General features: G+C 44.6%; 1 protein-coding gene across 1 annotated transcript in view; it reads left to right on the top strand.

The window, feature by feature from the left end:
• The window catches only part of Fstl4 (follistatin like 4), a 392,418-nt gene that overhangs the window by 160,885 nt on the left and 217,717 nt on the right, over positions 1 to 13,816 (top strand). The window lies entirely within an intron of this gene.

Raw genomic sequence — 13,816 nt, 5'->3', positions numbered from 1 at the left:
CAGATGGCCTAAAAGTCCTGGAAGTTTAGGAGCCTGTGGACCTGCAATTAAGAGCATAGTTCCAGATCCTGAAGAAGGCGTTTTTCTGGAAGTACAGGCTTAGCATTAGGCCCCAACCTTGATGTCTCTTTCAACTTGTCTGTAGTCACAGCTTAACTTTTCTCCCCCTTATCCCTGGGGTAAGGGTCACGAGCACAAACTCTGGTGGCAGGCAGTCCCGGGGGTAGGGTCTCACTCTGTTTTCCCACGTGAGGATGATACAATCTACCTTGTGAGATTGTGGGGGCCCTGAATGGAGTTCATGTCTGTTTTAGTCAGCTTTTTCACCGCTGTGACCAAAAGACCTGACAAGAACAATTTCCAGGAGGAAAAGTTTATTTGGGGTGAGGGTCATTGTTTCAGAGGTCTCAGTTCATAGAAGGCCAATACCGTTGCCCTGTGCCAGAGCTGAGGCAGAACATCAGGGTGGAGGGCATAGCAGGGGAAAGCATGTCGGGATGCTGCACCAGGAAGCAGAAAGAGAGCGCCACTCACCCTGGACAAAATATATATCCCAACAGCATGCCCCGGAACTCACCTCCTCCAGCCACACCCCACCTGCCTACAGTTACCATCCAGTTAATACTTATCAGGGGACTAATGCACTGATTAGGTTAAAACTCTCATAACCCAATTACTTCACCTCTAAACTTTCTTGCATTGTCTCACATGTGAGCTTTTAGGGGGCATCACATATCTAAACTGTAACTATATCCTTAGGGCATTTTGCATGGAGCCTGACCCTCGATAAGAGCCCAGCCCACATCAGTACCATCATGGTCCTTGTTATCAGCATCACCCAAGCAATGACTCTATGGGCAATTGGCTTCCTGAATGCAGACTGCCACTGACGTGGGCCACTGAGGGGCAAACCAGTTGTACCACATCCAGGACTTAGGTTGAAGCTCTCCACAGAAGAGATCTTTCACAAGGTTACAGTCTATATAGGCTTTTGCATTTGCTATATTTTTAACCCCATGTGTGGTATCCATAGAAGCCAACCACTGAAGCCCGAGAGAGCAAGCTGAAATCCCTGTGTGGGAGTGTGACCGTGTGGCAGTGTGGCAGGTGACAGTGGCTCATTTCTGAAAACCCAGAGCTAAGACTTAAGGAAACTGCTAAGAAGGAAGACATTTGCCTTTTACTTGGTAAAAGGGGATGGTGGCTGTGTGACTCAGAGTTTACTCCGTCAATAACGAAGCAAGTAGAGGGCAGGGACAACCCCCTTCATCATGTGTCACTGCATGCCAGCCCTGTGTTAGGGACTTAGACATTCACACACACACTTAAAAAAAAAAGAAAGAAAGAAAGAAAGAAAAAAAAAAGCTTTTTAAGTTCATGTTAGTGGTCATGGCCATGGAGAAAGGGACCGCCCAGAGAGAGAAAGAGTAAGCCCTCATCAATGTCTAGAGTCCAGAGAGGTCTGCTTCTGCAGACTGAAGACAGGAGGCCTCTGTGGGCACCTCTGATCCTGAGCAGTCACTTTCGCTGTTTGGCCACCTGGTGCTCAGGGCCACGGGCTCTGTGGCTGCTAAGCTGAGCAGGGCATCAATGCCTCAGCTCACAGGTCTCGTGCACTAGGATGTCCTTGGCAGCTGCCTCGCTGTGGATAGCCGGAGCCAGGAATGGACCTGCCCCCACCCCCTGTGGTCCCTGTGTGCCGACTCTGGGCCAATGTTCCCCATAAGCCTGTCGAGCAAGGCCCTGGGCAGGTCCCACCTGGGGTCCATCTGGAGGCAGTGGCAGTGTGACTTCAGCAAAAGTGCCAGCTCAGGGACCCTGGGACATGCCAGAGAGTCATAGATCATAGCCCAGATGGTGCAGCAGGTCCTTCTTCTGCCGTGACACGTGTGATAGATTACATCGCAGTACGCCAGAAGTCCTGCTCGTCTCTTCACATGTTGAGTGCAACCCCATTTATATACACACGAAGTTTTTCAGAGTACAAGTGAGGAAGAGAGAAATTATTACAGGGATAAATTTACATCCACTCAAAATTCTTTATCTGTAAGGTAACTTGTTCCCAGGGTGGCACCCCCAGACACTGTTACACATTTCACTAAGGGGAGTTGGTGTCTGGTTTTAGAGGGTGACTCTTCTCCCACTAAGGACTGCAGGAGAACACTTGGTGTAACTGTCTCCCCAGGCATGCCTGTGCTCTCTCCACCCCACCCCGCCTCTCATCTCTCTCTCTCTCTTTCTTTCTACCTGTGCATACCCAATCCTACCAGAAGGTCCTGCCATGGAGCAAAGATCCTGTGCACCTCCCCAGAGAGATAGGAACCCCTGTACTTCTCTAGAACCATATGGTCAGATAAAACCTCTAAGAAGGGTGTGTTATCCTTGGCACAGGCAGTAGGAAAGTCCTGGATCATCTTTCTGGAGCCGCAAAGCTCTTCCAACTACAGAGGCTTCAGTCCTGTGGGGCTTCTCAGTGTGTAGGACCATAGCCCCGTGTTGCCTGGACAGACTCACTGGGCGTGGGGGCCAGCGGTCTGTGTTTTACCCCTGCTCCCTCCTTCAACTAGGAGCACGAATGGCTGGAAGCACTGAGAGGAGCTGTCTGAGCATCACTCATGACCCTGACCTGCTGACCTGCAAGTTCCCCTGACCCCTAGTGTGGAGTCCAGCAGCTCTCTGGGGTCAGGAGGCCTCGAGAAGAGAAGAGTCCTTCAGATAGGGAAATGCAAGTCTCTCACCTGGACAAATATAGTTCAATTGCCAGTAGGGCTCCTTCCACTTAGGCTTCTGATTTTTTTCCTTGAGGATGGGGTGCAGGCTACAGACACTGACAAAACGAGGGGCCTTCTAGTTCTCGAGAACCTTCTGGTGAAGCCAGAGTGTTGGGTGCTGCCCGTGAGCTGGGAGATACTGGTTTTTATCTGTGCTCTATAGCTATAGAAATCGAAGCCCAGGGAGGTTAAGGTCCAAGGTCCAAGGTCACACAGCTGCTTAAAGCAGAAGCAGCATTGTAACCCAGGGCGGGCAGATTCCAGAGCCTCTGCGCCCTCCCCACTTCACAGCTGGGGCCAGGAGGGGACAGTGAGAGCTAAACCATAGCAAGGAAATCCACTGTTACCAATGTTTCAGTACTTTCAGATTCGGTAAAACCAGACTTCTGCTGGGCCTTTGGGCATCTGAGAGACCACACTGAGAATATGACAAGGAGACCTGGGATTGGGTTTGTTTTAGAGCTTGAAATCTCTGCATTTTCTTTCCAGAACTTGCACTGGCTTTGGGAAAGAGGAACTATTTCCACCTGTATTTGGTGGGGTCATGTCAGCAGTGGCTAATTCAGAGGGAGGTTCTGTCCATGTTTTAGAAGACCAGAGATTGCCTGCCTAGGATTTGGAGGCCAACCGGACTGAGGCTCGTGCCTACAGCCCCCATTTGGCTATCAATTTTACCACCTTCAGCTCTGCTTCCAGGCCCTCCTGACACACTCTGCAGGAGGCACAGAGTCAGTACTGATCGTCCTCTAACCAGTGGCCACTTGGTTTCCTCTGCTGCTGGTTGGCCATAGGAACTCTTTTAGGAATAATCAGAATTGTTAGTCTCGTCTCTAATGATCTTTGCCTGGAGATCAGCTTCAGGACATTGGCCAATTAGGGGAGCGGCAGATCCAGGAGTGCAGCGCTGCCCACCTGCTAGGAGCCCATGCGGTGACGGCAGCTCATTACGCAGGAGACCCAAGTGCCCTGGTCCTGTCCATCAGCTCAGCTCCAAGAGACTAGAGAGGAAGATCTGCTCTTGCATCTGCAGACTCCCAGCTGCGCTTTGCTCCTTGGGTCCTCCTTCCACGGGAAGAGCCTCCCTTTGGTCAGACATAAAGGACAAGACTCATGGTTTCCGCAGCACACTCCATGTTTTGAGATTTTCTAACTGGAAAATCTCTTAGAGCAGCAGGTCACTCTCAGGGATGGTGGCTAGTCAGAGGAGATGGGAGCTGCAGGAGAAGCCAAGACTGGTTCAGGTCCACCACCCCCTGCATGGAAGAGGAGCAGGCTGCTGTGCCAGGAGAGGGTCCTGCCTCCCAGGGTCCTCAGCACTTGGACTGAAGTCCTGGAGCCTACCAGAATGGCTCCTGCTTCCTGTCCCCTCACCCAGCTTCACACATTCTCACTTCCATGGCCCTGTCTTTGCTTTTGAAGCCCACTCTCCTCCAGAGGCTGGCTGTGGGCCAGGAGGCCACACCAATGGGCCAGGGACAGTTGCGATCCTGTGACTATGTGTTCAGGTCCATCTCTCCTCTAGAGCCTTTGTGTAAATCAGAATAAAGGCACCCACTTTGGGCAAATAGAACTCTGTGGGTTCTTGACTTGACAACCCCCCCCCCAAAAAAAAATGGCATCCCTTCACTCAAGCAAATCTATCTCTATGCCAGGGCATAGGTGGACAAGCAGAGGCATGAACTGAATTTCATTCTCCACTGGGCTTATTGTGCAGTGTACAAACTGCTCTGCTGTATATGGCAGCCATGAATTGTATAATAGTGTTGAGGGCAGGATCCCAGTCTGTCTTATTGTCTGCTATATTTCCAGGGAGCCATGGGTACCTAGTCCATAGTAGGAACACAAAATTATTCTATGAGTGAATCATTTAATTAATCCTTAAAAGTTTATATTTATACTTTGAGAGAAGAACCCAGAAGGCTATTTTAAAAAAAAATGGATCTCTAATAGTGAAGACCCAGATGTCACAAGAATCTTAGGTCTGTTGGGCCAAACTCATTCCTCACAGAAGTCCCCTATCACTTTTCCAGGCTTCCTGTTGAATAAATTTAACTCACATTCACAATGACTTTTCCTTGTGCTCCTCCTTGCCATCTCTACACTTGCCATCTTGCTGTGGGCCTGTCAAACCTCAGTCCTGGAGGGTCTGGTGTAAGGGCCTCATCGCCTGGGGATGGCCTCATCTTGTGTGTGCCAGAGTCTAATCACCTTGTTCTGGGTCTCCTGCTAAGGGACAAAACCAAGCTGGGACAGGTATCCAAACAGGTTGGGGACAGGTATCCAAACAGGTTGGGGACAGGTATCCAAACAGGTTGGGGATAGGTATCCAAACTGGTTGTGAACAGCTTCTGGGACAAGCTGTGAGTATTAGCTAATTTTTTGGTAACATTAAAAAAATTAATATTACAAAAATTTATAAATTAAAAATCACATAGTAAAATGTTTTCCAAGTTGCTAACAAAATCACCTGTGAAGACAATCTGATATATATCAAGCACTTATAGTATCTGGAACATAATAGATACTCATTGGATCTTTTCTATCAATAGTCACTTGAAGTAGATTAACCCACTGTCTAAAATTTGCCCACAATCTGATACAGGTAAGAAATCTTGCCCCATAAAGGAGTTTCATTTTTTCTTTTACAGATATTCTTTTAATTGAATCATCTGTTTAGTGGGAAGGGAAGAAAGACCTCACATTTTCTGTCCCACTGTGTGCCAGAGACTGTGCTGGGAGCTTTATGTTCATGATTGTGTGTTTTTCTCTCTAGTGGCCTCAGGACTAGGTTTATCCTCTGATTTTCCAGATCAGAACTCAGTGTCGTCAGACCCTAAAGGCCATCCTCTTTCCCTGGCACGGTGTTTAGAAGCAAGCCCAGCAATAAGAAGGCTCTGTGGTGACCTTTGAGCTGAATGTGGCCCATGGAGCCCACGGCCAGCTTCTCTCCAGACCAACCACACTTCAGACCTAGAGGAGCAAGAGTGCCTTTCAGAGGGACACCATTATCTGCCCCTGCAGTGTCTAAGCATCACCAGCAGGGGCACGGTAGAGGACAGCAAATCCAGGGAAGTCGGAGGGAACCCAGGTACCCCGGACATGCTAAACATCATAATCTGAGCAACTCCTGGGAGAACCCAGAACTCATTGAAATATTGTCATTTCCTTGTGTCTAGTGTGTTGAATAAAAATATCACCTCTTTTAACCCCATCTGCAAACCAATCCCTCCTGGTTGTGTATCTTTCAAGCTCTGTGACTCCCATGAATCCCCACGTCCCCCAGGAAAGCTCTGACATGACTCCACATTCTGACATGACTGAGCCCCAATCTTCCCTGATCTGGCATCCTGCATTTCCCGAGTCTCCACTGGTAACCACCTGTAGTGGAATCACTCTGAGCAGGTGCTCAAATGTGCCCTGACTTTGCACTGCTAGAAAGTTCAGGGGATACCACCTGCCTTGGAGCTGCTGCAGGACTCAGATCGGAGACATACCCTGAAATCACAGGGACATGGACCATCTTCCCCACAAGGATGATGCTCTGAGGGTTCTTGGCAGAAGCCCAAGGAGGTATCCAAGATTGCAAGGCAGGAGGCCTCCCTGGGGGTGGAAGACAGGCATGCTCTGGTTCACACTGCAAACAGGACAGCCCAAGATACTGCCTGGAAGCATTTAGGACTGAAGTTTCTGCTGGTGTAGACAGAAGCTGCAAATGTCAGGAGGGCCAGGCTGGGGCTGCTGCCTCTAGGAAATCAGAGGTGGGGAAGGGGAGTAGGAGGTGATGCTGGTGGGTGTCTGGTCAGGAAACAGGTCACCCGTTAATTTGTCAGCTGGGGTCAGCTCCAACCTGTCATGATGGAAATACCAGGTTGTTCCTTTCTCTTTCTGTTTCCCCTGAACAATACAAATGAAACTTCGAAACTGGAGCCCCCATATGCGCGGTGAGCTCACTGGGAGGAGCTTGGGCATGGTTTCTAAGCTGTAGCAATTTATAGCTCATAAAGGACAAATAAATTAAATTTGACAAGATTTCCTTTTCAAGTGGTCCAAATGACACGTCCTTTTCAAATCAAACATGTAGTTTCTAATACAGAGGGAGAATGGTTAGATTTCACAAATTTTCACTTGATAATTGTCCAATTGTAATTTTTAAAGTTAACACTCTCTTCTCTGCCTGCACTGGGTCCCTAAGTGACATCATCTAGTCACACAACTTTCAAAGCTTCTAAATCTGCATCTCCAGTCCACCCCATTCTCCTGAACTCCAGGCTCACATGGCCAGCTGCCCTTGATCTCCCCCACGTAGACACCGAGTTGGAATCTCATTCTTAAGGGGGTTGGGCCAAATCTTCATTTTCTTCTCAATCCTAGTCTTGTCCCATTTTTTTTTTCTTTTTCGGAGAATGGCAAACAGCATTCTCCTAGTTGTTCAGCTACAAACCTGATCTTTTCTTTTTTAGGGGTGGGGGGAGTTACTGGGGATTGAACCCAGGGGCGTTTAACCACTGAGCCACATCCCCAGCCCTATTTTGTATTTTATTTAGAGACAGGGTCTCACTAAGTTGCTTAGTGCCTCTGCCTCAGCCTCCTGAGCCCCTGGGATTACAGTCATGCGCCACCGTGCCCAGATCTTCTAGTCATCCTTTACTGCTCCCCTGCCCTCACACCCTTGGCCACAGAACCAGCAAGCCCTGCCCAAATGTCTCCCAAGCCCTGCCCTGGTCCGGGCCATCTGCATCTTTTACTTCAACAACTCCCCTGGCCTCTGCGTCTGGTCCCTTTGCTTCCCCTCTCGCCATGTTTCAGTCACTTCTCTACCCAGAAGCCAGAATGCCTCTGCAGGAACAGAAACCATACTCCACCACTCTCTGCCCAAACCCCACCAGGAGGTGGTCACCACCCTCAGGATGCAGCCCCAGCTCCCTGCACAGCCCTGCAGGCCCTGTCCCCAACTCACCCTCTGGCCCCGTCTTTAGCCACCACCCGCCTTCTTTTTCTCTTCCCACTCCCACCCCCAGGGACTTGTGGCTTTGTTCCCTCACTTCACACAGGACCCTGCAGGGAGGTCGCTTCCTTCGAGATCTGCCCCCCTCACTCTATCTAAATAGCCCTTTCCCCTCCATTCCCCATCCGCATTCCCAGTTTTCTTTTTCTTCATGACATTTATCACTTCCTGGCTGTCTCCTCCACTCCAATATAAGTCCATAAAGTCAGGGAGATTGTATTTATCATTCACTGCTAGGAATGGGGCCTAGCACACAGCAGTGCCCAAAATTTATTTAAATGAATGAATGTGCGAGCATAATGCCCACCTACAGGACCTTGCAGTGCTTTCTCCCTACTTTTGTGCCCAATGTGCTGTCACTTTAGATGACAGCCTGGGCCCACTTGTTGTTCTGCCAAGAGCAGTGTTTAGGAACCATTTCTAAAGAGAGTACATAAATGTCAGAAAAGTCTCCATTTCCTGGACCAGCCTGCCAGAGTTACACACAGCTGGGGCCAGTGTCCTCCTAGGATGAGGGTATTCTACCAAAAGGGCAGGTGGAGAGCTAGGGGACAGGGAACCCGAGTCCTGTTTGCACACTTGTCTGGCCTGTGATCATGCAAGAGGTGAGCAGGCAGGAGAGTCTCCCTGATTGTGGCCAAGCCAGGACAGGCTACGTAGGGGCCCACTGGAGAGGAAAATTGTGTGGCCCCAGCCAGGGGTGAGAAAGCCAGTCTCACTGTCCCTTTGGCTTATTACAAATGGGAAACACCCAAGGGCTTGCAACCCCTGTGCCAGGACGCCAGGAGCCTAACTTGAAGATGAGCCTGAGGCTCCTACCAATGTGTATGGTATTACCAGCCTGGGCACAGATGGTGCCACCTTGCCTACTTTGCCATGCTGGTGTGAGTCTAACCACTGTCCCACCCATGTCCCACCCCAGCCCCTGCCAGGGCAGTAACAGAATTCGGTCCTCTTCCCTGACATGACGGATCAATTGATGTTCAAAGTGGAGGGCCAGAAGGATGAGTGTGTGTTGGGGGGGGAGGGGGTGTCACCAGGGCACTGAGGGGAGTGAAACAGGCACACAGCCAACCGGGGAGGTGAGAAGGCAGCGAGGGTCCGGACTGCTCATGAGCCGAAGCTCCGAGCCCCTGGCACAGTCTCCGCTATCCCGCCGGGCTTCTCTCATAAAACCCAAATTCAAACAGAATTAGTAAGAATTTCAAGACAACAACCTCAGGGCATGAAACCCTCAGGCACACGGCCCTTTTGAGCACAGAGGCCTTGAATTACTGAACCAGTCACGCATCTGTGAGCCAGCCCTGGCTGTGACCCAGAACAGAGGGTCAGTTCAGCACTGCTCTGTGATACCCGCTGGCTTTAGGAGCACCTCAGCAACTGAGCAACTCTGGCCCCCATCAGGTTCCTGCTGTCCTCTTGTTCCCACTGCAGTGGTGGCACCATTATTTAAAATCAGAGAATTTAGGGGCTGGACTGTGGCTCAGTGGTAGCACCCTTGCCTTGCAAGTGTGAGGTACTGGGTTCTTTCGATCTTCAACATCCCAAAGAAATGAATGAATGAATAATAAATGTATAAAAATGTGTAAAAATATAATAACTTTTTTTGAAAAATTATTAAATAATATAATAAATAACAAATTTGCACAGGACCCCCCCAGTGGCCCCTAAACCTAGGGTGACTCAGAGCCTGTCAGCAAGCTGGTGCAGGTGTTAAGCCCTGGATGACTGGTTAGGATGCAGGAGGAATAGATAATAGGAATAGAATAAATTTCTTAAATTTCCCTTTGTGATGATTAATCTGAAGTATGTTATGAAAAAAAAGTAAAACCCAACTGGATTATTCTAAAATTGAAGTATCATTTATATACAATGAACTGCATAAATCTTTTTTGATGACTTTCTAATGTCTACAGTCATAATATGGAACATTTTTCATCACCCTAGAGCCTGGTCTTTTTCCAGTCAACACTCTGGTTTCTGTTATACTAGATTTGGTGCTTTTTTTTTTTTTTTCCTTTATTTGTGGTGCTAGCGATAGAACCCAGGGCTATAGGCTTAGCTGTTCTTGAACTTCACGTAAGTGGAGCTACACAGTAAGAAGTATTTTGTGTCTTGCTGCTTTTCATTCAACATAACATTTCTGAGTTGGGTAAATGCAGTTGGGTAAATCAGTGTTTGTTCCTGTATATAGCTGAGTACTATTTCAATGTATGACTGTCTCACAGTTTGTGGGGTGATTCCTGTTGATGTATGTTAGGTTTGTTTCCATTTGGACTGCTATGCATAAAATTCCTGTGAATATTTTAGTGCATGTCCTTTTGTGGATATAGAATCCTATTTCTCTTGGAGAAATAACTATGGATGGTTTTATGGTTTAGGTATGAGGTGTCCCCCAAAAGTTCATGTGTGAGATAAGGCAAAAAAGTTTAAAGGTGAAAAGATTGGGTTATGACAGCCTTAACCTAATTAATGAATTAATCCCCTGATAGGGATTAACTGAGTAGTGACTGTAGGCAGGTAGGATGTGGCTGGAGGAGGTGGGTCAATGGGGGTGTGCCCTTGGAGTTTTACATTTTGTCTGTGGTGAGGAGAGCGCGCTCTCTCTCTCTCTCTCTCTCTCCCCTTCCTGGTGCCATGTTCCCAGCTTCTTTCCTCTGCCACACACTTCTACCTTGATGTTCTGCCTCACTTTGAGCCCTGAGGAATAGAGTCAGCCCTCTATAGACTGAGACCTGTGAAACTGTGAGCACCAAAATAAACTTTTTCTTCTTTAATTTATTGTCAGGTCTTTTGGTCCCCATAGTGGCTGGCCAAAACAGGTGGAAAATAAGCACATGAAAAATTATGTTTCAAGATCATTAGTTATTAAGAAATACTGATTAAACAGCTGGGCATGATGGCACATGACTGTAATCCCAGCGACTTGGGAAGCTGAGGCAGAAGGATCTCAAGTTCAAAGCCAGCCTCAGCAATGGCAAGGCACTAAGCAACTCAGGGAGACCCTGTCTCTAAATAAAATATAAAAAAAGACTGGGGGTGTAGCTCAGTGGTCAAGTGCCCCTGATTTCAATCCCCAGTACCAAAAAAAGAAAAGAAAAGAAAAAAGATATACTGATTAAAACTTCAACAGCCTTCTCCTATACATCTATGAAAATGGGTAAAATTTAATAGACTAATCTAGCATGTTTTGGCAAAGATGAGCATATGAGCATGTATATTCTGCTAATGAGCAAGTAAAATGGTACAACCACTTTCGAAAGTTGTTTGGCAGTTTCTTCAAAAAGTAAACATACAACTACCAAATGATATAGCCATTCTATTCCTAAGTATTTCCCCAAGAGATATTAAAGCATAGGTCCATGCATAAATGTTCATAAAACTTAATTTGAAATTGTAAATTGTTAGAAAAAACCCAAGTGTCCACAAACAATCAGGTAAATGTAATGTATCCATATAGCAGGATGCATCCGGCCCTAAAATTGAATGAACTGCTGACAAGTGGCAAACTTTGGTAAAGCTAAAAAAAAAAAATCTATTGATTGACCTGCAACATGAATGAATCTCAAAGTAATTATGCTGAGTGAAACAAGCCAGACAAAATGAGCATGTATTATGTGATTTCATTTATATAAGTGCAGTTTTTTTGCTAGTCAATTATACTTCAATAAAGCTGTTTTTTAAATATTCAATGATCATATGGTACAAATCTATTCTTGGATGTTCTCACTGATCTCTTTCTCATGTACCACATGGTCTTATTTATTGTAGCTTTATAGTAATTCCTAGAGTTAAAGTAACATTGGTTATCCAAATTTGTTCTTTCTCAAGATTTTTTTTATATTCAATACAAATTTTATTTCCATATTTCCAGAGGCATTTTCATATAAATCTTAGAATTCACTTGTTAGTTTTTCGTTTTTGTTTTTCAGAAAGTCTGGCTGTATCATGATTGAGATTGTGTTAAATCTACACATAGTAGAAAGCATTGGTGTCTCAAACATATTGAACCTTCTATTCCATGATTACTTTTGACCTGTTTCAAATTTTTCATTGTATTTAATTTTCACAGAATTTTCCATTGTGTTTAATTTATCAGATGTATTAACATAAGGTTCGTTATATCACCTATTAATTTTTCATATCTCTGGTATCTATACTAAGAATCCTTCTTTTACTCCTGATTTTAATTTGTAATTTCCTTTATTTTCCCCTTGATCAGACTTGCTAAGAGTTCACAAGTTCATAAAAGGTCTTAGTTTTGCTGATTTTCTCTATTATATGCTTTCTAATTTTATGATTTCTTTTCTTACCTTTATTTTTCTTTCAGCTGTTCCCTCATGATATTGATATTTTTTTCTATTTTTATTTCTTCTTAGCAGCTTAGTCTATGGTCCTTTGACTTCTGTTTCTAATGAGAAGCAAAACATCTTTTTTTTTTTTTTTTTTTTTTTTTTGAGACAGGGTCTCACTAAATTGCTAAGGCTGGCTTTGAACTCATGATCCTCCTACCTCAGCCTCCTGAGCACTGGGATTACAGGTGTGTGCCACCATGCCTGGCAGAACATCATTTTTATTGCTGTTCCCTTCAAGATGTCTTTTCCTCTGGCTTCTCCTTGCGTTTTCTTATTATCTTTGGTATTCAGTGGTCAGGTGACATTTGCCTTTATAATTTCCTTTGTAATTATTTTCCTTGGGTTTTACTGACCTTAAATATTGGTTTGATGTCTTATACCAGATATGTATATGATAGATATATAGAAGATATATCTATATATATGATATATATATATGCTTATCAATAGATATATCTATCATATATATAGACGAGTCATATTAACCCAACAAAATAATCTTTGATTCATGATAACATACATAATTATTAATGAGGTATAGGGGAGAAAAAGAAGAAGCAGACTCATACATATATATGAAAGATATATCAATAGATAGATAATAGATACAGCAATAGATAAGTATTAATTAAATAAATAGATCTATAATATATATATATTGAACTGATAGAGTTATGTCAGTTATGTCAGTTTAATTAAAGGCTTGGCCTTCTCTGGAATTTGGTTCACTTAGATATATATATATATATATATATATTCCTTCATTATTATCTATCTTAAAAAGGTATGATTTTTAGCTTATCTGATGTTTTCTTACTATTATCTTGGGAACAACAAGATTTTTGCAAACCTCTACACCTTAGATAGAAATAGATTTATGTCAATAAAATGTTAGATAACCTACTGTGTTTCAGCATTTTCAATATTACAGGGAAATTGCAAGAATAGTACAAAGAATTCCCATTAATCATTCACTCAAAGATACCACCCAAGTGTTGTCAACTATTCTCGCATGTCCTTTATAGAAGAAAATTCAAATCTGAGGACCTTTTGCACTTACTTATCACCCATCCTCTGAACACTTCAATCTACAACAGTTTTTGAGTTTTTCCTGGACCTTCAAGCCCTCCACATTTTTAAGATACATGCCAGCTATTTAATTAATGTTCATTAATGTCCCTCAATTTGAATTTGTCTGATGTTTCCCTGTGACCACTGCAAAACGATAGATATGGGCAAGGATATTATAGGAGTAACAGTAGGCTCTTCTTCCTGCAATTCATTAAGTAAGAATTGATGTCCACCTGTGACATCAATAGTAATGTTACCTTTGATCACTTGAATAAGCTGATATCTGCCCATTTTCTCCACTGCAAGTTTGCCCTATTTTTCTTTAAAATTAATGTTTTGCGATTATATACTTTGAGATTATATAAATATCCTTTTGTTTACTCTTGCTATCACCCACTAATTTTAGCAAGTATTAGTGCTAGATTAATTAATACGACTGCCCCATTCTTCCTCTCTTCTCCTTAACATCTACACAATCTAATTAACACACACTTAATACCATTACTTATATGTTAGGTGATATGCATGCAATATTTTGCCTGAATTGATGCATACTATGGTGATCACTAGATGAAAGTTTTCTAATTCCATCATTTAGTCTACATTTACTTATT

Source organism: Callospermophilus lateralis, chromosome 5 (assembly GCF_048772815.1).
Source record: "Callospermophilus lateralis isolate mCalLat2 chromosome 5, mCalLat2.hap1, whole genome shotgun sequence".
Lineage (NCBI taxonomy): Eukaryota > Metazoa > Chordata > Mammalia > Rodentia > Sciuridae > Callospermophilus > Callospermophilus lateralis.
The sequence above is the reverse complement of the archived record's forward strand: the minus strand, read 5'-3'. Positions and strand labels throughout refer to the sequence as shown.